General features: G+C 43.4%; 1 long non-coding RNA gene across 1 annotated transcript in view; it reads right to left on the bottom strand.

Moving 5' to 3' along the window:
• LOC146659648 (uncharacterized) overlaps window positions 1-26,655 on the bottom strand; it is a 93,909-nt gene extending 67,254 nt beyond the window's left edge. Inside the window, exons 1-2 of the long non-coding RNA XR_014913672.1 lie at window positions 26,549-26,655; window positions 26,342-26,373 (exon numbers count right to left, since the gene is read on the bottom strand). This is a non-coding gene — a long non-coding RNA (uncharacterized LOC146659648). The remainder of the gene's footprint in view (window positions 1-26,341; window positions 26,374-26,548) is intronic.
• Between the last annotated feature and the right edge of the window lie 6 nt (window positions 26,656-26,661).

The following is a 26,661-nucleotide window of genomic DNA, read 5'->3' on the forward strand; positions in this document are numbered from 1 at the left end:
GACATGAGATCGGAGGTGCTGGTTTTAGGTGTTGGGCGTGGCTCGACGCGCCGGGGGTGCGAGGGCCCTCATAACGCTGCTTGCAGCTTTAATTATTAGGGCCCGAGCACTGACAGTGCGAAGGCCCTATTGTAATTGCTCTGTTTATTAGGGCCCGAGCACTGATAGTGCGAAGGCCCTATTGTAATTGCTCTGTTTATTATTATTATTATTATTATTATTATTATTATTATTATTTCGGCAAATGAATTGGCCGTTTGAGGGCCTAAACATGCTCGAAAACTCATGAAATTTTGCACACGCGTCAGGTCTGGTGAAAATTTACGTATTTTAATGTTCTCAGACATGGCCAGGGAAAATTAGCTCAGTAGCGCCACCTAGAAAAATGAAAAACGCGAGCCCCCGGTATGGGTATGACCTACATGTTTGAAAGTCGGTACACCTATATAATGTTCAGAGTCGAACAAAAAAGTCTATTATGGCAATGTCCTAAACCCAACAGGAAGTCCGCCATTTTGGATTGAAGGTGACATTTTGGCTCTGATTTTACCATTTCCATGCCTCGAACTTTGACGAACTCCTCCTTGGGGTTTGATTTCATAACCTTCATATTTGGTCAGTGCCAACTACACCCTTGTGCCATGTTAAATTGCGGAGCTTTTGAGTTTTCACAATACTATGAGGCCGTGGCGCCATGGCGAATTTCGATGACTCGCCATGAAAATCTTATTGCCTCTCATTTTGTCATACATGTTCCGATCTGGACCAAAGAGCACACATATGATAAGGCTCCACCCCTGAACATATTTCAACTGCCATATTTGACATCAAGGACAGCGCCACCTAGTGGGAACAGGAAATGTCATGTTTTACACTTTGGGGTACAGTATAGTGATGGGTGACATCTGCAGCCTCAAATTTCTCCAGGAAAGCCTTAAGGAGTTGGTCTTGGGTTACAGTGAAAACTGTGACTTTTCGCAAAAGGGTGTGACCCCAGCAGCATGGCGAACTTTGATGTCACGCCATGAATAAACAAATTAGTATAACTCAATGAAATCCAGTCTGATCAGTACCAGACTTTACAGGCATGATGGCAGACCCGCCCTGAACAGATTGATGTGCCCATTGTCGGAAATACGGACAGCGCCACCTAATGGCAACAGGAAATGTCATGGCTTTAATTTTGTTGTACTGATTTTCACAGGTTCATCGTGGCCACCTCAAAAGCGGTGAATATCAACATCAGTCCCTCGTGATGGTTCAGTGCGAAAATTGTGACTTTAAACTGAATGGCGCACCCTGGTGGCAGCGCAGTTCACCATGAAAGATGAAGTTGCTTTTGAGGGGCTTGGAAAGTTTATAGAGGCTTTAAATTTGGCGCACACCTCCAATGTGACGAAGGCTTTGTTGTTATGTGACCATTTTCCTTGAATAGCGCAAAATGGCTCCATGGCGCCCCCTACAAAATTCCAAAATATCAGCCCCTGCTCTGTGTTTTATCTATGAGTCTGAAACTTGGTAAGCTCATGGAAGATATTAAGATGTACAAAAAAGCCTCTTGGAGCAATATCCCAAATCCAACAGGAAGTCAGCCATTTTAAAATGAATGTGCAATTTTGGCGACATTTTCCCATCTTTTCAGGCACCGTACTTTGACGAACTCCTCCAAGGGATTTCATCAGATTGGACCGATCTGCACCTTGTGGAATCTACAGACCTTTGTGATGTTAAATTGCGAAGCTTTTTACGTTCAGGGAAACGGGGTGGTTATGGCGGCACTTAGAGTTTGAATCACTCGCCAAAAAGCAGTAATCTGCTGTCACTCAAAAACACAATGTCCAATCTCTCCCAAACGTCTCAGGTGTGATGAGACTCGAGCTTGGAAGTGTTTGTTATGCCATTTGTACATAATGGTTAGAGCGCCACCTAGTGGAACGACTAACTAATCATGAATGAATGAGTTGAAATGTTAGCTGGTGGTTAAATGCATGAATTCCATCAATGTGACATCAGATCGGACGTGCTGGTTTTAGGTGTTGGGCGTGGCTCGACGCGCCGGGGGTGCGAGGGCCCTCATAACGCTGCTTGCAGCTTTAATTATTATTATTATTATTAGGGCCCGAGCACCGAGAGTGCGAAGGCCCTATTGTATCTGCTCCGTTTCTTATTATTATTATTAGGGCCCGAGCACTGACAGTGCGAAGGCCCTATTGTAATTGCTCTGTTTCTTATTAGGGCCCGAGCACTGATAGTGCGAAGGCCCTATTGTAATTGCTCCGTTTATTATTATTATTATTATTATTATTATTATTATTCCGGCAAATGAATCGGCCTTTTGAGGGCCTAAACATGCTCGAAAACTCATGAAATTTTGCACACGCGTCAGGTCTGGTGAAAATTTACGTATTTTAATGTTCTCAGACATGGCCAGGGAAAATTAGCTCAGTAGCGCCACCTAGAAAAATGAAAAACGCGAGCCCCCGGTATGGGTATGGCCAACAAGTTTGAAAGTCGGTACACCTATATAACGTTCAGAGTCGAACAAAAAAGTCTATTATGGCAATGTCCTAAACCCAACAGGAAGTCCGCCATTTTGGATTGAAGGTGACATTTTGGCTCTGATTCTACCGTTTCCATGCCTTGTACTTTAACGAACTCCTCCTTGGGATTTGGTCCTATGAACTTCAAATTTGGACAGTGTCAACTACACCCTTGTGCCATGTTAAATTGCGGAGCTTTTGAGTTTTCACAATACTATGAGGCCGTGGCGCCATGGCGAATTTCGATGACTCGCCATGAAAATCTTATTGCCTCTCATTTTGTCATACATTTTCTGACCTTGACCAAAGTGAACACATATGATAAGGCTCCACCCCTGAACATATTTCAACTGCCATATTTGACATCAAGGACAGCGCCACCTAGTGGGAACAGGAAATGTCATGTTTTACACTTTGGGGTACAGTATAGTGATGGGTGACATCTGCAGCCTCAAATTTCTCCAGAAAAGCCTTAAGGAGTTGGTCTTGGGTTACAGTGAAAACTGTGAGTTTTCGCAAAAGGGTGTGACCTCAGCAGCATGGCGAACTTTGATGTCACGCCATGAAGAAACAAATTAGTATAACTCAATGAAATCCAGTCTGATCAGTACCAGACTTTACAGGCATGATGTCAGACCCGCCCTGAACAGATTGATGTGCCCATTGTCGGACATACGGACAGCGCCACCTAGTGGCAACAGGAAATGTCATGGCTTTAATTTTGTTGTACTGATTTTCACAGGTTCATCGTGGCCACCTCAAAAGCGGTGAATATCACCATCAGTCCCTCGTGATGCTTCAGTGCAAAAATTGTGACTTTAAACTGAACGGCGCACCCTGGTGGCAACGCGGTTCACCATGAAATATGAAGTGGCTTTTGAGGGGCTTGGAAAGTTTATAGAGGCTTGAAATTTGGCACACACCTCCAAATGGATGTAGGCTTTGTTGTCATGTGATCATTTTCATTGAATAGCGCGAAATTGCTCCACAGCGCCCCCTACAAAATTTCAAAACATCAGCCCCAGCTCTGTGTTTCATCTATGAGTCTGAAACCTGGTAAGCTTATGGAAAATATCAAGATGTACAAAAAAGTCTCTTGGAGCAATATCCCAAATCCAACAGGAAGTCAGCCATTTTAAAATTAATGTGTAATTTTGGCGGCATTTTCCCCTCTTTTCAGGCTTCATACTTTGACGAACTCCTCCAAGGGATTTCATCATATTGAACCATTCTCCAGTGTGTGGAATCTAAAGACCTTTGTGATGTTAAATTGCGAAGCTTTTTACGTTCAAGGAAACGGGGTGGTCATGGCGGCACGTGGAGTTTCAATCACTCGCCAAAAAGCAGTAATCTGCTGTCACTCAAAATCAAAATGTTCAATCTCTCCCAAAGGTCACAGGCGTGATGAGACTCGAGCTAGGAAATGTTTGTTATGCCATTTGTCGGTAATAGTTAGAGCGCCACCTAGTGGGACAACTATAATCATGATTGAATGAGATGAATTGTTAGCTGGTGGTTAAATGCATGAATTCCATCAATGTGACATCAGATCGGACGTGCTGGTTTTAGGTGTTGGGCGTGGCTCGACGCGCCGGGGGTGCGAGGGCCCTCATAACGCTGCTTGCAGCTTTAATTATTATTATTATTATTTCGGCAAATGAATTGGCTTTTTGAGGGCCTAAACATGCTCAAAAACTCATGAAATTTTGCAGACATGCCAGGTCTGGTGAAAAATTTTGTATTTTAATGGTTTTACTCATGAGCACTGGGAAATGGCTCTACAGCGCCACCTATGCCTTGTTAAATGCAGCCCTACGACCACATCGTTTCAGCTACATGTATGAAATTCGGCACACATGTGTATCATGCCACGACAAACAAAAAAGTCTGTGGGCCCATTGACGCAAACCCAACAGGAAGTCCGCCATTTGGAAGAGAAGGTGACATTTTGGCTCTAATTTTGCCATTTCCATGCCTCGAACTTTTGCGAACTCCTCCTTGGGATTTGGTTGTATAAGCTTCATCTTTGGTCAGTGTCAACTACACACCTGGGCCATGTTAAATTGCGGAGCTTTTGAGTTTTCACAATACTATGAGGCCGTGGCGCCATGGCGAATTTCGATGACTCGCCATGAAAATCTTATTGCCTCTCATTCTGTCATACATGTTCCGATCTGGACCAAAGAGCACACATATGATAAGGCTCCACCCCTGAACATATTTCAACTGCCATATTTGACATCAAGGACAGCGCCACCTAGTGGGAACAGGAAATGTCATGTTTTACACTTTGGGGTACAGTATAGTGAAGGGTGACATCTGCAGCCTCAAATTTCTCCAGGAAAGCCTTAAGGAGTTGGTCTTGGGTTACAGTGAAAACTGTGAGTTTTCGCGAAAGGGTGTGACCCCAGCAGCATGGCGAACTTTGATGTCACGCCATGAAGAAAGAAATTAGTATAACTCAATGAAATCCAGTCTGATCAGTACCAGACTTTACAGGCATGATGTCAGACCCGCCCTGAACAGATTGATGTGCCCATTGTCGGAAATACGGACAGCGCCACCTAGTGGCAACAGGAAATGTCATGGCTTTAATTTTGTTGTACTGATTTTCACAGGTTCATCTTGGCCACCTCAAAAGCGGTGAATATCACCATCAGTCCCTCGTGATGCTTCAGTGCAAAAATTGTGAGTTTAAACTGAACGGCGCACCCTGGTGGCAACGCTGTTCAACATGAAAGATGAAGTGGCTTTTGAGGGTCTTGGAAAGTTTATAGAGGCTTGAAATTTGGCACACACCTCCAAATGGATGAAGGCTTTGTTGGCATGTGATCATTTTCATTGAATAGCGCGAAATTGCTCCACAGCGCCCCCTACAAAATTTCAAAACCACAGCCCCTGCTCTGTGTTCTATGTATGATTCTGAAACCTGGTAAGCTTATAGGAGATATCAAGATGTACAAAAAAGTCTCTTGGTGCAATATCCCAAATCCAACAGGAAGTCAGCCATTTTAATATTAATGTGTAATTTTGGCAACATTTTCCCCTCTTTCCAGGCACCGTTCTTTGACGAACTCCTCCAAGGGATTTCATCATATTGAACCAATCTCCAGTGTGTGGAATCTAAAGACCTTTGTGATGTTAAATTGCGAAGCTTTTTACATTCAGTGAAACGGGGTGGTTATGGTGGCACCTAGAGTTTGAATCACTCGCCAAAAAGCAGTAATCTGCTGTCACTCAAAAACACAATGTCCAATCTCTCCCAAACGTCTCAGGTGTGATGAGACTCGAGCTAGGAAATGTTTGTTATGCCATTTGTCAGTAATGGTTAGAGCTCCACCTAGTGGGACAACTATAATCATGATTGAATGAGATGAATTGTTAGCTGGTGGTTAAATGCATGAATTCCATCAATGTGACATCACATCGGACGTGCTGGTTTTAGGTGTTGGGCGTGGCTTGACGCGCCGGGGGTGCGAGGGCCCTCATAACGCTGCTTGCAGCTTTAATTATTATTATTATTATTATTCACCCCAAACAAGGGCCTTTTTGAGGGCCTAAACATGCTCAAAAACTCATGAAATTTTGCACACATGCCAGGTCTGGTGAAAAATTTTGTATTTTAATGGTTTTACATATGAGCACTGGGAAATGGCTCTACAGCGCCACCTATGCCTTGTTAAATGCAGCCCTACGACCACATCGTTTGAGCTACATGTATGAAATTTGGCACACATGTGTATCATGCCAAGACGAACAAAAAAGTCAGTGGGCCCATTGACGCAAACCCAACAGGAAGTCCGCCATTTGGAAGAGAAGGTGACATTTTGGCTCTAATTTTGCCATTTCCATGCCTCGAACTTTTGCGAACTCCTCCTTGGGGTTTGATTTCATAACCTTCATATTTGGTCAGTGTCAACTACACCCTTGTGCCATGTTAAATTGCGGAGCTTTTGAGTTTTCACAATACGGTGACGCCGTGGCGCCATGGCGAATTTCGATGACTCGCCATGAAAATCTTATTGCCTCTCATTTTGTCATACATTTTCTGACCTTGACCAAAGTGAACACATATGATAAGGCTCCACCCCTGAACATATTTCAACTGCCATATTTAAAATCAAGGACAGCGCCACCTAGTGGGAACAGGAAATGTCATGTTTTACACTTTGGGATACAGTATTGTGATGGGTAACATCTGCAGCCTCAAATTTCTCCAGGAAAGCCTTAAGGAGTTGGTCTTGGGTTACAGTGAAAACTGTGACTTTTCGCAAAAGGGTGTGACCCCAGCAGCATGGCGAACTTTGATGTCACGCCATGAAGAAACAAATTAGTATACCTCAATGAAATCCAGTCTGATCAGTACCAGACTTTACAGGCATGATGTCAGACCTACCCTGAACAAATTGATGTGCCCATTGTCGGGAATACGGACAGCGCCACCTAGTGGCAACAGGAAATGTCATGGCTTTAATTTTGTTGTACTGATTTTCACAGGTTCATCGTGGCCACCTGAAAAGCGGTGAATATCACCATCAGTCCCTCGTGATGCTTCAGTGCAAAAATTGTGACTTTAAACTGAACGGCGCACCCTGGTGGCAACGCCGTCCACCATGAAAGATGAAGTGGCTTTTGAGGGGCTTGGAAAGTCTATAGAGGCTTGAAATTTGGCACACACCTCCAATGTGACGAAGGCTTTGATGTCATGTGATCATTTTCATTGAATAGCGAGAAATGGCTCCACAGCGCCCCCTACAAACTTTCAAAATATCAGCCCCAGCTCTGTGTTTTATGTATGAGTCTGAAACCTGGTAAGCTTATAGGAGATATCAAGATGTACAAAAAAGTCTCTTGGAGCAATATCCCAAATCACACAGGAAGTCAGCCATTTTAAAATTAATGTGTAATTTTGGCGACATTTTCCCCTCTTTTCAGGCTTCATACTTTGACGAACTCCTCCAAGGGATTTCATCATATTGAACCATTCTCCAGTGTGTGGAATCTAAAGACCTTTGTGATGTTAAATTGCGAAGCTTTTTACGTTCAAGGAAACGGGGTGGTCATGGCGGCACGTGGAGTTTCAATCACTGGCCAAAAAGCAGTAATCTGCTGTCACTCAAAATCAAAATATTCAATCTCTCCCAAAGGTCGCAGGTGTGATGAGACTCCAGCTCGGAAATATTTGTTATGCCATTTGTACATAATGGTTAGAGCGCCACCTAGTGGAACGACTAACTAATCATGAATGAATGAGTTGAAATGTTAGCTGGTGGTTAAATGCATGAATTCCATCAATGTGACATCACATCGGACGTGCTGGTTTTAGGTGTTGGGCGTGGCTCGACGTGCCGGGGGTGCGAGGGCCCTCATAACGCTGCTTGCAGCTTTAATTAGGGCCCGAGCACTGATAGTGCGAAGGCCCTATTGTAATTGCTCTGTTTATTATTATTATTATTATTATTATTATTATTATTATTATTATTATTATTATTATTATTATTATTATTCCGGCAAATGAATTGGCCTTTTGAGGGCCTAAACATGCTCGAAAACTCATGAAATTTTGCACACGCATCAGGTCTGGTGAAAATTTACGTATTTTAATGTTCTCAGACATGGCCAGGGAAAATTAGCTCAGTAGCGCCACCTAGAAAAATGAAAAATGCGAGCCCCCGGTATGGGTAAGACCTACATATTTGAAAGTCGGTACACCTATATAACGTTGACAGTCGAACAAAAAAGTCTATTATGGCAATGTCCTAAACCCAACAGGAAGTCCGCCATTTTGGATTGAAGGTGACATTTTGGGTCTGATTTTACCGTTTCCATGCCTTGTACTTTAACGAACTCCTCCTTGGGATTTGGTCCTATAAACTTCAAATTTGGACAGTGTCAACTACACCCTTGTGCCATGTTAAATTGCGGAGCTTTTGAGTTTTCACAATAGTATGAGGCCGTGGCGCCATGGCGAATTTTGATGACTCGCCATGAAAATCTTATTGGCTCTCATTCTGTCATACATGTTCCGATCTGGACCAAAGAGCACACATATGATAAGGCTCCACCCCTGAACATATTTCAACTGCCATATTTGACATCAAGGACAGCGCCACCTAGTGGGAACAGGAAATGTCATGTTTTACACTTTGGGGTACAGTATAGTGATGGGTGACATCTGCAGCCTCAAATTTCTCCAGGAAAGCCTTAAGGAGTTGGTCTTGGGTTACAGTGAAAACTGTGACTTTTCGCAAAAGGGTGTGACCCCAGCGGCGTGGCGAACTTTGATGTCACACCATGAAGAAACAAATTAGTATAACTCAATGAAATCCAGTCTGATCAGTACCAGACTTTACAGGCATGATGTCAGACCCGCCCTGAACAGATTGATGTGCCCATTGTCGGAAATACGGACAGCGCCACCTAGTGGCAACAGGAAATGTCATGGCTTTAATTTTATTGTACTGATTTTCACAGGTTCATCTTGGCCACCTCAAAAGCGGTGAATATCACCATCAGTCCCTCGTGATGCTTCAGTGCAAAAATTGTGAGTTTAAACTGAACGGCGCACCCTGGTGGCAACGCTGTTCAACATGAAAGATGAAGTGGCTTTTGAGGGTCTTGGCAAGTTTATAGAGGCTTGAAATTTGGCACACCCCTCCAAATGGATGAAGGCTTTGTTGGCATGTGATCATTTTCATTGAATAGCGCGAAATTGCTCCACAGCGCCCCCTACAAAATTTCAAAACCACAGCCCCTGCTCTGTGTTCTATGTATGATTCTGAAACCTGGTAAGCTTATAGGAGATATCAAGATGTACAAAAAAGTCTCTTGGTGCAATATCCCAAATCCAACAGGAAGTCAGCCATTTTAAAATTAATGTGTAATTTTGGCAACATTTTCCCCTCTTTCCAGGCACCGTTCTTTGACGAACTCCTCCAAGGGATTTCATCATATTGAACCAATCTCCAGTGTGTGGAATCTAAAGACCTTTGTGATGTTAAATTGCGAAGCTTTTTACGTTCAGTGAAACGGGGTGGTTATGGTGGCACTTAGAGTTTGAATCACTCGCCAAAAAGCAGTAATCTGCTGTCACTCAAAAACACAATGTCCAATCTCTCCCAAACGTCTCAGGTGTGATAAGACTCGAGCTCGGAAGTGTTTGTTATGCCATTTGTACATAATGGTTAGAGCGCCACCTAGTGGAACGACTAACTAATCATGAATGAATGAGTTGAAATGTTAGCTGGTGGTTAAATGCATGAATTCCATCAATGTGACATGAGATCGGACGTGCTGGTTTTAGGTGTTGGGCGTGGCTCGACGCGCCGGGGGTGCGAGGGCCCTCATAACGCTGCTTGCAGCTTTAATTAGGGCCCGAGCACTGACAGTGCGAAGGCCCTATTGTAATTGCTCTGTTTATTATTATTATTATTATTATTATTATTTCGGCAAATGAATTGGCCGTTTGAGGGCCTAAACATGCTCGAAAACTCATGAAATTTTGCACACGCGTCAGGTCTGGTGAAAATTTACGTACTTTAATGTTCTCAGACATGGCCAGGGAAAATTAGCTCAGTAGCGCCACCTAGAAAAATGAAAAACGCGAGCCCCCGATATGGGTATGACCTACATGTTTGAAAGTCGGTACACCTATATAACGTTCAGAGTCGAACAAAAAAGTCTATTATGGCAATGTCCTAAACCCAACAGGAAGTCCGCCATTTTGGATTGAAGGTGACATTTTGGCTCTGATTTTGCCATTTCCATGCCTCGAACTTTTGCGAACTCCTCCTTGGGGTTTCATTTCATAACCTTCAAATTTGGACAGTGTCAACTACACCCTTGTGCCATGTTAAATTGCGGAGCTTTTGAGTTTTCACAATACTATGAGGCCGTGGCGCCATGGCGAATTTCGATGACTCGCCATGAAAATCTTATTGCCTCTCATTCTGTCATACATGTTCCAATCTGGACCAAAGAGCACACATATGATAAGGCTCCACCCCTGAACATATTTCAACTGCCATATTTGACATCAAGGACAGCGCCACCTAGTGGGAACAGGAAATGTCATGTTTTACACTTTGGGGTACAGTATAGTGATGGGTGACATCTGCAGCCTCAAATTTCTCCAGGAAAGCCTTAAGGAGTTGGTCTTGGGTTACAGTGAAAACTGTGACTTTTTGCAAAAGGGTGTGACCCCAGCAGCATGGCGAACTTTGATGTCACGCCATGAAGAAACAAATTAGTATAACTCAATGAAATCCAGTCTGATCAGTACCAGACTTTACAGGCATGATGTCAGACCCGCCCTGAACAGATTGATGTGCCCATTGTCGGAAATACGGACAGCGCCACCTAGTGGCAACAGGAAATGTCATGGCTTTAACTTTGTTGTACTGATTTTCACAGGTTGATCGTGGCCACCTCAAAAGCGGTGAATATCACCATCAGTCCCTCGTGATGCTTCAGTGCAAAAATTGTGACTTTAAACTGAACGGCGCACCCTGGTGGCAACGCGGTTCATCATGAAAGATGAAGTGGCTTTTGAGGGGCTTGGAAAGTTTATAGAGGCTTGAAATTTGGCACACACCTCCAAATGGACGAAGGCTTTGTTGTTATGTAACCATTTTCCTTGAATAGCGCAAAATGGCTCCACAGCGCCCCCTACAATATTTCAAAACATCAGCCCCTGCTCTGTGTTTCATCTATGAGTCTGACACTTGGTAAGCTTGTGTAAGATATCAAGATGTACAAAAAAGTCTCTTGGCGCAATATCCCAAATCCAACAGGAAGTCAGCCATTTTAAAATTAATGTGTAATTTTGATGACATTTTCCCCCCTTTTCAGGACTCATACTTTGACGAACTCCTCCAAGGGATTTCATCATATTGAAGCATTCTTCAGTGTGTAGAATCTAAAGACCTTTGTGATGTTAAATTGCGAAGCTTTTTCCGTTCAGGGAAACGGGGTGGTCATGGCGGCACGTAGAGTTTCAATCACTCGCAAAAAGCAGTAATCTGCTGTCACTAAAAACAAAATGTCCAATCTCTCCCAAAGGTCGCAGGTGTGATGAGACTCGAGCTTGGAAATGTTTGTTATGCTATTTGTCAATAATGGTTAGAGCGCCACCTAGTGGCATGACTATAATCCTGGTTGAATAAGATGAAATGTTAGCTGGTGGTTAAAAGCATGAAATCCATCAATGTGACATCACATCGGACGTGCCGGTTTGAGGTGTTGGCAGTGGCTCGACGTGCCGGGGGTGCGAGGGCCCTCATAACGCTGCTTGCAGCTTTAATTAGGGCCCGAGCACTGACAGTGCGAAGGCCCTATTGTAATTGCTCTGTTTATTATTAGGGCCCGAGCACTGACAGTGCGAAGGCCCTATTGTAATTGCTCTGTTTCTTATTATTATTATTATTATTTCGGCAAATGAATTGGCTTTTTGAGGGCCTAAACATGCTCAAAAACTCATGAAATTTTGCAGACATGCCAGGTCTGGTGAAAAATTTTGTATTTTAATGGTTTTACTCATGAGCACTGGGAAATGGCTCTACAGCGCCACCTATGCCTTGTTAAATGCAGCCCTACGACCACATCGTTTCAGCTACATGTATGAAATTCGGCACACATGTGTATCATGCCACGACAAACAAAAAAGTCTGTGGGCCCATTGACGCAAACCCAACAGGAAGTCCGCCATTTGGAAGAGAAGGTGACATTTTGGCTCTAATTTTGCCATTTCCATGCCTCGAACTTTTGCGAACTCCTCCTTGGGATTTGGTTGTATAAGCTTCATCTTTGGTCAGTGTCAACTACACACCTGGGCCATGTTAAATTGCGGAGCTTTTGAGTTTTCACAATACTATGAGGCCGTGGCGCCATGGCGAATTTCGATGACTCGCCATGAAAATCTTATTGCCTCTCATTCTGTCATACATGTTCCGATCTGGACCAAAGAGCACACATATGATAAGGCTCCACCCCTGAACATATTTCAACTGCCATATTTGACATCAAGGACAGCGCCACCTAGTGGGAACAGGAAATGTCATGTTTTACACTTTGGGGTACAGTATAGTGAAGGGTGACATCTGCAGCCTCAAATTTCTCCAGGAAAGCCTTAAGGAGTTGGTCTTGGGTTACAGTGAAAACTGTGAGTTTTCGCGAAAGGGTGTGACCCCAGCAGCATGGCGAACTTTGATGTCACGCCATGAAGAAAGAAATTAGTATAACTCAATGAAATCCAGTCTGATCAGTACCAGACTTTACAGGCATGATGTCAGACCCGCCCTGAACAGATTGATGTGCCCATTGTCGGAAATACGGACAGCGCCACCTAGTGGCAACAGGAAATGTCATGGCTTTAATTTTGTTGTACTGATTTTCACAGGTTCATCTTGGCCACCTCAAAAGCGGTGAATATCACCATCAGTCCCTCGTGATGCTTCAGTGCAAAAATTGTGAGTTTAAACTGAACGGCGCACCCTGGTGGCAACGCTGTTCAACATGAAAGATGAAGTGGCTTTTGAGGGTCTTGGAAAGTTTATAGAGGCTTGAAATTTGGCACACACCTCCAAATGGATGAAGGCTTTGTTGGCATGTGATCATTTTCATTGAATAGCGCGAAATTGCTCCACAGCGCCCCCTACAAAATTTCAAAACCACAGCCCCTGCTCTGTGTTCTATGTATGATTCTGAAACCTGGTAAGCTTATAGGAGATATCAAGATGTACAAAAAAGTCTCTTGGTGCAATATCCCAAATCCAACAGGAAGTCAGCCATTTTAATATTAATGTGTAATTTTGGCAACATTTTCCCCTCTTTCCAGGCACCGTTCTTTGACGAACTCCTCCAAGGGATTTCATCATATTGAACCAATCTCCAGTGTGTGGAATCTAAAGACCTTTGTGATGTTAAATTGCGAAGCTTTTTACATTCAGTGAAACGGGGTGGTTATGGTGGCACCTAGAGTTTGAATCACTCGCCAAAAAGCAGTAATCTGCTGTCACTCAAAAACACAATGTCCAATCTCTCCCAAACGTCTCAGGTGTGATGAGACTCGAGCTAGGAAATGTTTGTTATGCCATTTGTCAGTAATGGTTAGAGCTCCACCTAGTGGGACAACTATAATCATGATTGAATGAGATGAATTGTTAGCTGGTGGTTAAATGCATGAATTCCATCAATGTGACATCACATCGGACGTGCTGGTTTTAGGTGTTGGGCGTGGCTTGACGCGCCGGGGGTGCGAGGGCCCTCATAACGCTGCTTGCAGCTTTAATTATTATTATTATTATTTCGGCAAATGAATCGGCCTTTTGAGGGCCTAAACATGCTCGAAAACTCTGGAAATTTTGCGCACGCGTCAGGTCTGGTGAAAATTTACGTATTTTAATGGTTTTACATATGAGCACTGGGAAATGGCTCTAGAGCGCCACCTATGCCTTGTTAAATGCAGCCCTACGACCACATCGTTTCAGCTACATGTATGAAATTTGGCACACATGTGTATCATGCCAAGACGAACAAAAAAGTCTGTGGGCCCATTGACGCAAACCCAACAGGAAGTCCGCCATTTTGGATTGAAGGTGACATTTTGGCTCTGATTTTACCGTTTCCATGCCTTGTACTTTAACGAACTCCTCCTTGGGATTTGGTCGTATAAGCTTCAAATTTGGACAGTGTCAACTACACCCTTGTGCCATGTTAAATTGCGGAGCTTTTGAGTTTTCACAATACTATGAGGCCGTGGCGCCATGGCGAATTTCGATGACTCGCCATGAAAATCTTATTGCCTCTCATTCTGTCATACATGTTCCAATCTGGACCAAAGAGCACACATATGATAAGGCTCCACCCCTGAACATATTTCAACTGCCATATTTGACCTCAAGGACAGCGCCACCTAGTGGGAACAGGAAATGTCATGTTTTACACTTTGGGGTACAGTATAGTGAAGGGTGACATCTGCAGCCTCAAATTTCTCCAGGAAAGCCTTAAGGAGTTGGTCTTGGGTTACAGTGAAAACTGTGAGTTTTCGCGAAAGGGTGTGACCCCAGCAGCATGGCGAACTTTGATGTCACGCCATGAAGAAACAAATTAGTATAACTCAATGAAATCCAGTCTGATCAGTACCAGACTTTACAGGCATGATGTCAGACCCGCCCTGAACAGATTGATGTGCCCATTGTCGGAAATACGGACAGCGCCACCTAGTGGCAACAGGAAATGTCATGGCTTTAATTTTGTTGTACTGATTTTCACAGGTTCATCTTGGCCACCTCAAAAGCGGTGAATATCACCATCAGTCCCTCGTGATGCTTCAGTGCAAAAATTGTGAGTTTAAACTGAACGGCGCACCCTGGTGGCAACGCTGTTCAACATGAAAGATGAAGTGGCTTTTGAGGGTCTTGGCAAGTTTATAGAGGCTTGAAATTTGGCACACACCTCCAAATGGATGAAGGCTTTGTTGGCATGTGATCATTTTCATTGAATAGCGCGAAATTGCTCCACAGCGCCCCCTACAAAATTTCAAAACCACAGCCCCTGCTCTGTGTTTTATGTATGAATCTGAAACCTGGTAGGCTTATAGGAGATATCAAGATGTACAAAAAAGTCTCTTGGAGCAATATCCCAAATCCAACAGGAAGTCAGCCATTTTAAAATTAATGTGTAATTTTGGCAACATTTTCCCCTCTTTTCAGGCTTCATACTTTGACGAACTCCTCCAAGGGATTTCATCATATTGAACCATTCTCCAGTGTGTGGAATCTAAAGACCTTTGTGATGTTAAATTGCGAAGCTTTTTACGTTCAAGGAAACGGGGTGGTCATGGCGGCACGTGGAGTTTCAATCACTCGCCAAAAAGCAGTAATATGCTGTCACTCAAAGACACAAAGTCCAATCTCTCCCAAAGGTCACAGGCGTGATGAGACTCGAGCTCGGAAATGTTTGTTATGCCCTTTGTCTATAATGGTTAGAGAGCCACCTAGTGGGACGACTATACTCATGGTTGAACCAAATGAAATGTTAACTGGTGGTTAAATGCATGAATTCCATCAATGTGACATCAGATCGGACGTGCTGGTTTCAGGTGTTGGGCATGGCTCGACACGCCGGGGGTGCGAGGGCCCTCATAACGCTGCTTGCAGCTTTAATTAGGGCCCGAGCACTGACAGTGCGAAGGCCCTATTGTAATTGCTCTGTTTATTATTATTATTAGGGCCCGAGCACTGAGAGTGCGAAGGCCCTATTGTATCTGCTCCGTTTCTTATTATTATTATTATTATTATTATTATTATTATTATTATTATTATTCACCCCAAACAAGGGCCTTTTTGAGGGCCTAAACATGCTCAAAAACTCATGAAATTTTGCACACATGCCAGATCTGGTGAAAAATTTTGTATTTTAATGGTTTTACATATGAGCACTGGGAAATGGCTCTACAGCGCCACCTATGCCTTGTTAAATGCAGCCCTACGACCACATCGTTTCAGCTACATGTATGAAATTTGGCACACATGTGTATCATGCCGAGTCGAACAAAAAAGTCTGTGGGCCCATTGATGCAAACCCAACAGGAAGTCCGCCATTTGGAAGAGAAGGTGACATTTTGGCTCTAATTTTGCCATTTCCATGCCTCGAACTTTTGCGAACTCCTCCTTGGGATTTGGTTGTATAAGCTTCATCTTTGGTCAGTGTCAACTACACACCTGGGCCATGTTAAATTGCGGAGCTTTTGAGTTTTCACAATACTATGAGGCCGTGGCACCATGGCGAATTTCGATGACTCGCCATGAAAATCTTATTGCCTCTCATTTTGTCTTAGATTTTCTGTCCTTGACCAAAGTGAACACATATGATAAGGCTCCACCCCTGAACATATTTCAACTGCCATATTTGACACCAGGGATAGCGCCACCTAGTGGGAACAGGAAATGTCATGTTTTACACTTTGGGGTACAGTATAGTGATGGGTGACACCTGCAGCCTCAAATTTCTCCAGGAAAGCCTTAAGGAGTTGGTCTTGGGTTACAGTGAAAACTGTGACTTTTCGCAAAAGGGTGTGACCCCAGCAGCATGGCGAACTTTGATGTCACGCCATGAAGAAACAAATTAGTATAACTCAATGAAATCCAGTTTGTTCAGTACCAGACTTTACAGGCATGATGTCAGACCCGCCCTGAACAGATTGATGTGCCCATTGTCGGGAATACGTACAGCGCCACCTAGTGGCAACAGGAAATGTCATGGCTTTAATTTTGTTGTACTGATTTTCACAGGTTCATCGTGGCCACCTCAAAAGCGGTGAATATCAACATCAGTCCCTCGTGATGCTTCAGTGCAAAAATTGTGACTTTAAACTGAACGGCGCACCCTGGTGGCAACGCGGTCCACCATGAAAGATGAAGTGGCTTTTGAGGGGCTTGGAAAGTATATAGAGGCTTTAAATTTAGCACACCCCTCCAAATGTGCATAAGGCTTTGTTGTCATGTGATCATTTTTATTGAATAGCGCGAAATGGCTCCACAGCGCCCCCTACAAAATTTCAAAACCACAGCCCCAGCTCTGTGTTTTATGTATCAGTCTGAAACCTGGTAAGCTTATAGGAGATATCAAGATGTACAAAAAAGTCTCTTGGAGCAATATCCAAAATCCAACAGGAAGTCAGCCATTTTAAAATTAATGTGCAATTTTGGCAACATTTTCCCCTCTTTCCAGGCACCGTTCTTTGGCGAACTCCTCCAAGGGATTTCATCAGATTGATGCGATCTCCTGTGTGTGGAATCTAAAGACCTTTGTGATGTTAAATTGCGAAGCTTTTTACATTCAGGGAAACGGGGTGGTCATGGCGGCACGTGGAGTTTCAATCACTCGCCAAAAAGCAATAATCTGCTGTCACTCAAAAACACAATGTCCAATCTCTCCCAAAGCTCATAGGCGTGATGAGACTCGAGCTCGGAAATGTTTGTTATGCCATTTGTGCATAAGGGTTAGAGCGCCACCTAGTGGAACGACTAACAAATCATGAATGAATGAGTTGAAATGTTAGCTGGTGGTTAAATGCATGAATTCCATCAATGTGACATGAGATCGGACGTGCTGGTTTTAGGTGTTGGGCGTGGCTCGACGCGCCGGGGGTGCGAGGGCCCTCATAACGCTGCTTGCAGCTTTAATTATTATTATTTCGGCAAATGAATTGGCCGTTTGAGGGCCTAAACATGCTCGAAAACTCATGAAATTTTGCACACATGCCAGGTCTGGTGAAAAATTTTGTATTTTAATGGTTTTACATATGAGCACTGGGAAATGGCTCTACAGCGCCACCTATGCCTTGTTAAATGCAGCCCTACGACCACATCGTTTCAGCTACATGTATGAAATTTGGCACACATGTGTATCATGCCGAGTCGAACAAAAAAGTCTGTGGGCCCATTGATGCAAACCCAACAGGAAGTCCGCCATTTGGAAGAGAAGGTGACATTTTGGCTCTAATTTTGCCATTTCCATGCCTCGAACTTTTGCGAACTCCTCCTTGGGATTTGGTTGTATAAGCTTCATCTTTGGTCAGTGTCAACTACACACCTGGGCCATGTTAAATTGCGGAGCTTTTGAGTTTTCACAATACTATGAGGCCGTGGCGCCATGGCGAATTTCGATGACTCGCCATGAAAATCTTATTGCCTCTCATTTTGTCATACATTTTCTGACCTTGACCAAAGTGAACACATATGATAAGGCTCCACCCCTGAACATATTTCAACTGCCATATTTGACACCAGGGACAGCGCCACCTAGTGGGAACAGGAAATGTCATGTTTTACACTTTGGGGTACAGTATTGTGATGGGTGACACCTGCAGCCTCAAATTTCTCCAGGAAAGCCTTAAGGAGTTGGTCTTGGGTTACAGTGAAAACTGTGACTTTTCGCAAAAGGGTGTGACCCCAGCAGCATGGCGAACTTTAATGTCACGCCATGAAGAAACAAATTAGTATAACTCAATGAAATCCAGTCTGTTCAGTACCAGACTTTACAGGCATGATGTCAGACCTGCCCTGAACAGATTGATGTGCCCATTGTCGGGAATACGTACAGCGCCACCTAGTGGCAACAGGAAATGTCATGGCTTTAATTTTGTTGTACTGATTTTCACAGGTTCATCGTGGCCACCTCAAAAGCGGTGAATATCAACATCAGTCCCTCGTGATGCTTCAGTGCAAAAATTGTGACTTTAAACTGAACGGCGCACCCTGGTGGCAACGCGGTCCACCATGAAAGATGAAGTGGCTTTTGAGGGGCTTGGAAAGTATATAGAGGCTTTAAATTTAGCACACCCCTCCAAATGGATGAAGGCTTTGTTGTCATGTGATCATTTTTATTGAATAGCGCGAAATGGCTCCACAGCGCCCCCTACAAAATTTCAAAACCACAGCCCCAGCTCTGTGTTTTATGTATGAGTCTGAAACCTGGTAAGCTTATAGGAGATATCAAGATGTACAAAAAAGTCTCTTGGAGCAATATCCAAAATCCAACAGGAAGTCAGCCATTTTAAAATTAATGTGCAATTTTGGCGACATTTTCCCCTCTTTTCAGGCTTCATACTTTGACGAACTCCTCCAAGGGATTTCATCATATTGAACCATTCTCCAGTGTGTGGAATCTAAAGACCTTTGTGATGTTAAATTGCGAAGCTTTTTACGTTCAAGGAAACGGGGTGGTCATGGCGGCACGTGGAGTTTCAATCACTCGCCAAAAAGCAGTAATCTGCTGTCACTCAAAGACACAAAGTCCAATCTCTCCCAAAGGTCGCAGGCGTGATGAGACTCGAGCTCGGAAATGTTTGTTATGCCATTTGTGCATAAGGGTTAGAGCGCCACCTAGTGGAACGACTAACAAATCATGAATGAATGAGTTGAAATGTTAGCTGGTGGTTAAATGCATGAATTCCATCAATGTGACATCACATCGGATGTGCTGGTTTTAGGTGTTGGGCGTGGCTCGACACGCCGGGGGTGCGAGGGCCCTCATAACGCTGCTTGCAGCTTTAATTAGGGCCCGAGCACTGACAGTGCGAAGGCCCTATTGTAATTGCTCTGTTTATTATTATTATTATTATTATTTCGGCAAATGAATTGGCCGTTTGAGGGCCTAAACATGCTCGAAAACTCATGAAATTTTGCACACATGCCAGGTCTGGTGAAAAATTTTGTATTTTAATGGTTTTACATATGAGCACTGGGAAATGGCTCTACAGCGCCACCTATGCCTTGTTAAATGCAGCCCTACGACCACATCGTTTCAGCTACATGTATGAAATTTGGCACACATGTGTATCATGCCGAGTCGAACAAAAAAGTCTGTGGGCCCATTGATGCAAACCCAACAGGAAGTCCGCCATTTGGAAGAGAAGGTGACATTTTGGCTCTAATTTTGCCATTTCCATGCCTCGAACTTTTGCGAACTCCTCCTTGGGATTTGGTTGTATAAGCTTCATCTTTGGTCAGTGTCAACTACACACCTGGGCCATGTTAAATTGCGGAGCTTTTGAGTTTTCACAATACTATGAGGCCGTGGCGCCATGGCGAATTTCGATGACTCGCCATGAAAATCTTATTGCCTCTCATTTTGTCATACATTTTCTGACCTTGACCAAAGTGAACACATATGATAAGGCTCCACCCCTGAACATATTTCAACTGCCATATTTGACACCAGGGACAGCGCCACCTAGTGGGAACAGGAAATGTCATGTTTTACACTTTGGGGTACAGTATTGTGATGGGTGACACCTGCAGCCTCAAATTTCTCCAGGAAAGCCTTAAGGAGTTGGTCTTGGGTTACAGTGAAAACTGTGACTTTTCGCAAAAGGGTGTGACCCCAGCAGCATGGCGAACTTTAATGTCACGCCATGAAGAAACAAATTAGTATAACTCAATGAAATCCAGTCTGTTCAGTACCAGACTTTACAGGCATGATGTCAGACCTGCCCTGAACAGATTGATGTGCCCATTGTCGGGAATACGTACAGCGCCACCTAGTGGCAACAGGAAATGTCATGGCTTTAATTTTGTTGTACTGATTTTCACAGGTTCATCGTGGCCACCTCAAAAGCGGTGAATATCAACATCAGTCCCTCGTGATGCTTCAGTGCAAAAATTGTGACTTTAAACTGAACGGCGCACCCTGGTGGCAACGCGGTCCACCATGAAAGATGAAGTGGCTTTTGAGGGGCTTGGAAAGTATATAGAGGCTTTAAATTTAGCACACCCCTCCAAATGGATGAAGGCTTTGTTGTCATGTGATCATTTTTATTGAATAGCGCGAAATGGCTCCACAGCGCCCCCTACAAAATTTCAAAACCACAGCCCCAGCTCTGTGTTTTATGTATGAGTCTGAAACCTGGTAAGCTTATAGGAGATATCAAGATGTACAAAAAAGTCTCTTGGAGCAATATCCAAAATCCAACAGGAAGTCAGCCATTTTAAAATTAATGTGCAATTTTGGCGACATTTTCCCCTCTTTTCAGGCTTCATACTTTGACGAACTCCTCCAAGGGATTTCATCATATTGAACCATTCTCCAGTGTGTGGAATCTAAAGACCTTTGTGATGTTAAATTGCGAAGCTTTTTACGTTCAAGGAAACGGGGTGGTCATGGCGGCACGTGGAGTTTCAATCACTCGCCAAAAAGCAGTAATCTGCTGTCACTCAAAGACACAAAGTCCAATCTCTCCCAAAGGTCGCAGGCGTGATGAGACTCGAGCTCGGAAATGTTTGTTATGCCATTTGTGCATAAGGGTTAGAGCGCCACCTAGTGGAACGACTAACAAATCATGAATGAATGAGTTGAAATGTTAGCTGGTGGTTAAATGCATGAATTCCATCAATGTGACATCACATCGGATGTGCTGGTTTTAGGTGTTGGGCGTGGCTCGACACGCCGGGGGTGCGAGGGCCCTCATAACGCTGCTTGCAGCTTTAATTATTATTATTATTATTATTATTTCGGCAAATGAATTGGCCGTTTGAGGGCCTAAACATGCTCGAAAACTCATGAAATTTTGCACACGCGTCAGGTCTGGTGAAAATTTACGTATTTTAATGTTCTCAGACATGGCCAGGGAAAATTAGCTCAGTAGCGCCACCTAGAAAAATGAAAAACGCGAGCCCCCGATATGGGTATGACCTACATGTTTGAAAGTCGGTACACCTATATAACGTTCAGAGTCGAACAAAAAAGTCTATTATGGCAATGTCCTAAACCCAACAGGAAGTCCGCCATTTTGGATTGAAGGTGACATTTTGGCTCTGATTTTACCGTTTCCATGCCTCGAACTTTAACGAACTCCTCCTTGGGGTTTGATTTCATAACCTTCATATTTGGTCAGTGCCAACTACACCCTTGTGCCATGTTAAATTGCGGAGCTTTTGAGTTTTCACAATACTATGAGGCCGTGGCGCCATGGCGAATTTCGATGACTCGCCATGAAAATCTTATTGCCTCTCATTTTGTCATACATTTTCTGACCTTGACCAAAGTGAACACATATGATAAGGCTCCACCCCTGAACATATTTCAACTGCCATATTTGACATCAAGGACAGCGCCACCTAGTGGGAACAGGAAATGTCATGTTTTACACTTTGGGGTACAGTATAGTGATGGGTGACATCTGCAGCCTCAAATTTCTCCAGGAAAGCCTTAAGGAGTTGGTCTTGGGGTACAGTGAAAACTGTGGCTTTTCACGAAAGGGTGTGACCTCAGCAGCATGGCGAACTTTGATATCTCGCCATGAAGAAACAAATTAGTATAACTCCATGAAATCCAGTCTGATTAGTACCAGACTTTACAGGCATGATGTCACACCCGCCCTGAACAGATTGATGTGCCCATTGTCAGGAATATGAAGAGCGCCACCTAGTGGGAAGAGGAAATGTCATGTCTTACACTTTGTTGTACTGATTTTCACAGGTTCATAGTGGCCACCTCAAAAGCGGTGAATATCACCATCAGTCCTTGATGATGCTTTAGTGCAAAAATTGTGACTTTAAACTGAACGGCGCACCCTGGTGGCAACGCTGTTCACCATGAAAGATGAAGTGGCTTTTGAGGGTCTTGGCAAGTTTATAGAGGCTTGAAATTTGGCACACACCTCCAATGTGACGATGGCTTTGTTGTCATGTGATCATTTTCATTGAATATCCCAAAATGGCTCCACAGCGCCCCCTACAAAATTTCAAAACCACAGCCCCAGCTCTGTGTTTTATGTATGAATCTGAAACCTGGTAGGCTTATAGGAGATATCAAGATGTACAAAAAAGTCTCTTGGAGCAATATCCCAAATCCAACAGGAAGTCAGCCATTTTAAAATTAATGTGCAATTTTGGCAACATTTTCCCCTCTTTTCAGGCATCGTTCTTTGACGAACTCCTCCAAGGGATTTCATCAGATTGGACCGATCTGCAGTTTGTGGAATCTAAAGACCTTTGTGATGTTAAATTGCGAAGCTTTTTACGTCCAGGGAAACGGGGTGGTTATGGCGGCACTTAGAGTTTGAATCACTCGCCAAAAAGCAGTAATCTGCTGTCACTCAAAAACACAATGTCCAATCTCTCCCAAACGTCTCAGGTGTGATTAGACTCGAGCTCGGAAGTGTTTGTTATGCCATTTGTACATAATGGTTAGAGCGCCACCTAGTGGAACGACTAACTAATCATGAATATATGAGTTGAAATGTTAGCTGGTGGTTAAATGCATGAATTCCATCAATGTGACATCAGATCGGACGTGCTGGTTTTAGGTGTTGGGCGTGGCTCGACGCGCCGGGGGTGCGAGGGCCCTCATAACGCTGCTTGCAGCTTTAATTATTATTATTATTATTATTATTCACCCCAAACAAGGGCCTTTTTGAGGGCCTAAACATGCTCAAAAACTCATGAAATTTTGCACACATGCCAGGTCTGGTGAAAAATTTTGTATTTTAATGGTTTTACATATGAGCACTGGGAAATGGCTCTACAGCGCCACCTATGCCTTGTTAAATGCAGCCCTACGACCACATCGTTTGAGCTACATGTATGAAATTTGGCACACATGTGTATCTTGCCAAGACGAACAAAAAAGTCTGTGGGCCCATTGACGCAAACCCAACAGGAAGTCCGCCATTTGGAAGAGAAGGTGACATTTTGGCTCTAATTTTGCCATTTCCATGCCTCGAACTTTTGCGAACTCCTCCTTGGGGTTTCATTTCGTAACCTTCAAATTTGGACAGTGTCAACTACACCCTTGTGCCATGTTAAATTGCGGAGCTTTTGAGTTTTCACAATACTATGAGGCCGTGGCGCCATGGCGAATTTCGATGACTCGCCATGAAAATCTTATTGCCTCTCATTTTGTCATACATTTTCTGACCTTGACCAAAGTGAACACATATGATAAGGCTCCACCCCTGAACATATTTCAACTGCCATATTTGACATCAAGGACAGCGCCACCTAGTGGGAACAGGAAATGTCATGTTTTACACTTTGGGGTACAGTATAGTGATGGGTGACATCTGCAGCCTCAAATTTCTCCAGAAAAGCCTTAAGGAGTTGGTCTTGGGTTACAGTGAAAACTGTGAGTTTTCGCAAAAGGGTGTGACCCCAGCAGCATGGCGAACTTTGATGTCACGCCATGAAGAAACAAATTAGTATAACTCAATGAAATCCAGTCTGATCAGTACCAGACTTTACAGGCATGATGTCAGACCCGCCCTGAACAGATTGATGTGCCCATTGTCGGGAATACGGACAGCGCCACCTAGTGGGAACAGGAAATGTCATGGCTTTAATTTTGTTGTACTGATTTTCACAGGTTCATCGTGGCCACCTCAAAAGCGGTGAATATCACCATCAGTCCCTTGTGATGCTTCAGTGCAAAAATTGTGACTTTAAACTGAACGCCGCACCCTGGTGGCAACGCGGTTCACCATGAAAGATGAAGTGGCTTTTGAGGGGCTTGGAAAGTTTAAAAAGTCTTGAAATTTGGCGCACACCTCCAATGTGGTTAAGGCTTTGTTGTTATGTGATCATTTTCATTGAATATCCCAAAATGGCTCCACAGCGCCCCCTACAAAATTTCAAAATCACAGCCCCTGCTCTGTGTTTTATGTATGAGTCTGAAACCTGGTAAGCTTATAGGAGATATCAAGATGTACAAAAAAGTCTCTTGGAGCAATATCCCAAATCTAACAGGAAGTCAGCCATTTTAAAATTAATGTGCAATTTTGGCAACATTTTCCCCTCTTTTCAGGCATCGTTCTTTGACGAACTCCTCCAAGGGATTTCATCATATTGCACTATTCTTCAGTGTGTGGAATCCAAAGACCTTTGTGTTGTTAAATTGCGAAGCTTTTTACGTTCAGGGAAACGGGGTGGTTATGGCGGCACGTAGACTCTCAATCACTCGCCAAAACGCAGTAATCTGCTGTTACTCAAAAACACAATGTCCAATCTCACCCAAAGGTCGCAGGCATAATGAGACTCGAGTTCGGAAATGTTTGTTATGCCATTTGTACATAATGGTTAGAGTGCCACCTAGTGGAACGACTAGCTAATCATGAATGAATGAGTTGAAATGTTAGCTGGTGGTTAAATGCATGAATTCCATCAATGTGACATCGATCGGACGTGCTGGTTTTAGGTGTTGGGCGTGGCTCGACGCGCCGGGGGTGCGAGGGCCCTCATAACGCTGCTTGCAGCTTTAATTTGCATTGTTTTTTGGGTGGTGTTGATTGCTCCGCCTTGGTCGGGGAATGCGACGGGAGGCTGGATGTCGGGAGCTGAAGCAGGAATAGCTTGTGTCATCGTGACGCAGCTGCTCCAAGGTCGCATCTGTTCCTCACAAAGCAGCTCCCTTTGTAGCATGAGCAATTACAGCAAATCTATTGTTATACAAGGCTTTGCAAATATTTATGAACCTCGTGGACAATCTGTGTATTGAATCTGCAGTGTGTTCTTTTTTCTTTAATGTGATCTTTTTTTGTTTTGTCTATAATATCTGACTCTTTGATTTCAGTTTTCTGCTTTTGTTTGTAAAATGTGTTTTTACAGGCACCACACAAAAAGTTACTATCATGTACACTGTTGTTTGAGAAGCTAACACTGTTAAACAGGAAATTTAAACTTTTTACCCAAATGTTTTGTTAATTATAGCTCTGTTTGGCTGTGACTGATTATTTTTTTACTGATTCTTAGATTAAGATTCAAATGCGCATTTCGCGAAGGTGAATGTAAGCCTTTGACTTACACATCTTTTTTCCCAGCATATTAATGCATTGTACCAACAGGGTGATTAATAGAACTCATATGCTCGGGCCTAAGTCAGCAGCCTCGCTCTCACCCTGGCTGTAAATCAGAGCACAGACTTACAAACTTACCTCTTCCTTTTTACTCTGTCTTATTTCACTAACTCCTGATGTTGTGCTGTTTATGACTAACTATATTTGTCTCATATTTGTTCATATGTTTTTCCCATCAGTGGTGAATGTTACAGTAATTATTTAGTTTACCTGCATAGTGTATATCACAGTTCTCAAAGGGACACTGCAGTGCAGCCATTTTTGCATTATTACTGATTGTAATGAGAGAAAATTGGACACAATTAGCTTGTATGATTAGGTTAAGCTATTAGGCAATTATGCCAATTTTCCTTTCAGTTTTTTCTTGCCTGGATGTAATTTGGCAGTTACACAATACAACATATCATGCAAGTATATATGTATGCTTGACACTGATACAGGTTTTCCCTACCTGATTGAGCTGAGGCAAATTTGCTTCAAAATCTGTAAAAAGAAAAAAAAGAGCCAAAGATCATAACTTTCATTGTAATTAAAAGCCAAAAAGCCAAAGTGAGAAAAACCCACTATCATTATAACAGTCACGAACAACCTCGGCTTCTGTATTGAGGTTTAATCGCTGGTTGTGTAAGACCAGGAAGGAAAGTAAGTGGGTTTTTACCTAATGGCTTTTCCAGGCTTTTACCAGGTTGATGGTCCAGGAGATTTATGAGGGAGGTCTTAAGTCCTCCAAACAGACGAGCGTCTCAACAAGACAGTCGGGCAGCTTCATGT

This window comes from Rhamphochromis longiceps, linkage group LG11 (assembly GCF_057381845.1).
Source record: "Rhamphochromis longiceps isolate RC_006_pf linkage group LG11, R_longiceps_female_GT1.1, whole genome shotgun sequence".
NCBI classification, from domain to species: Eukaryota; Metazoa; Chordata; class Actinopteri; order Cichliformes; family Cichlidae; genus Rhamphochromis; species Rhamphochromis longiceps.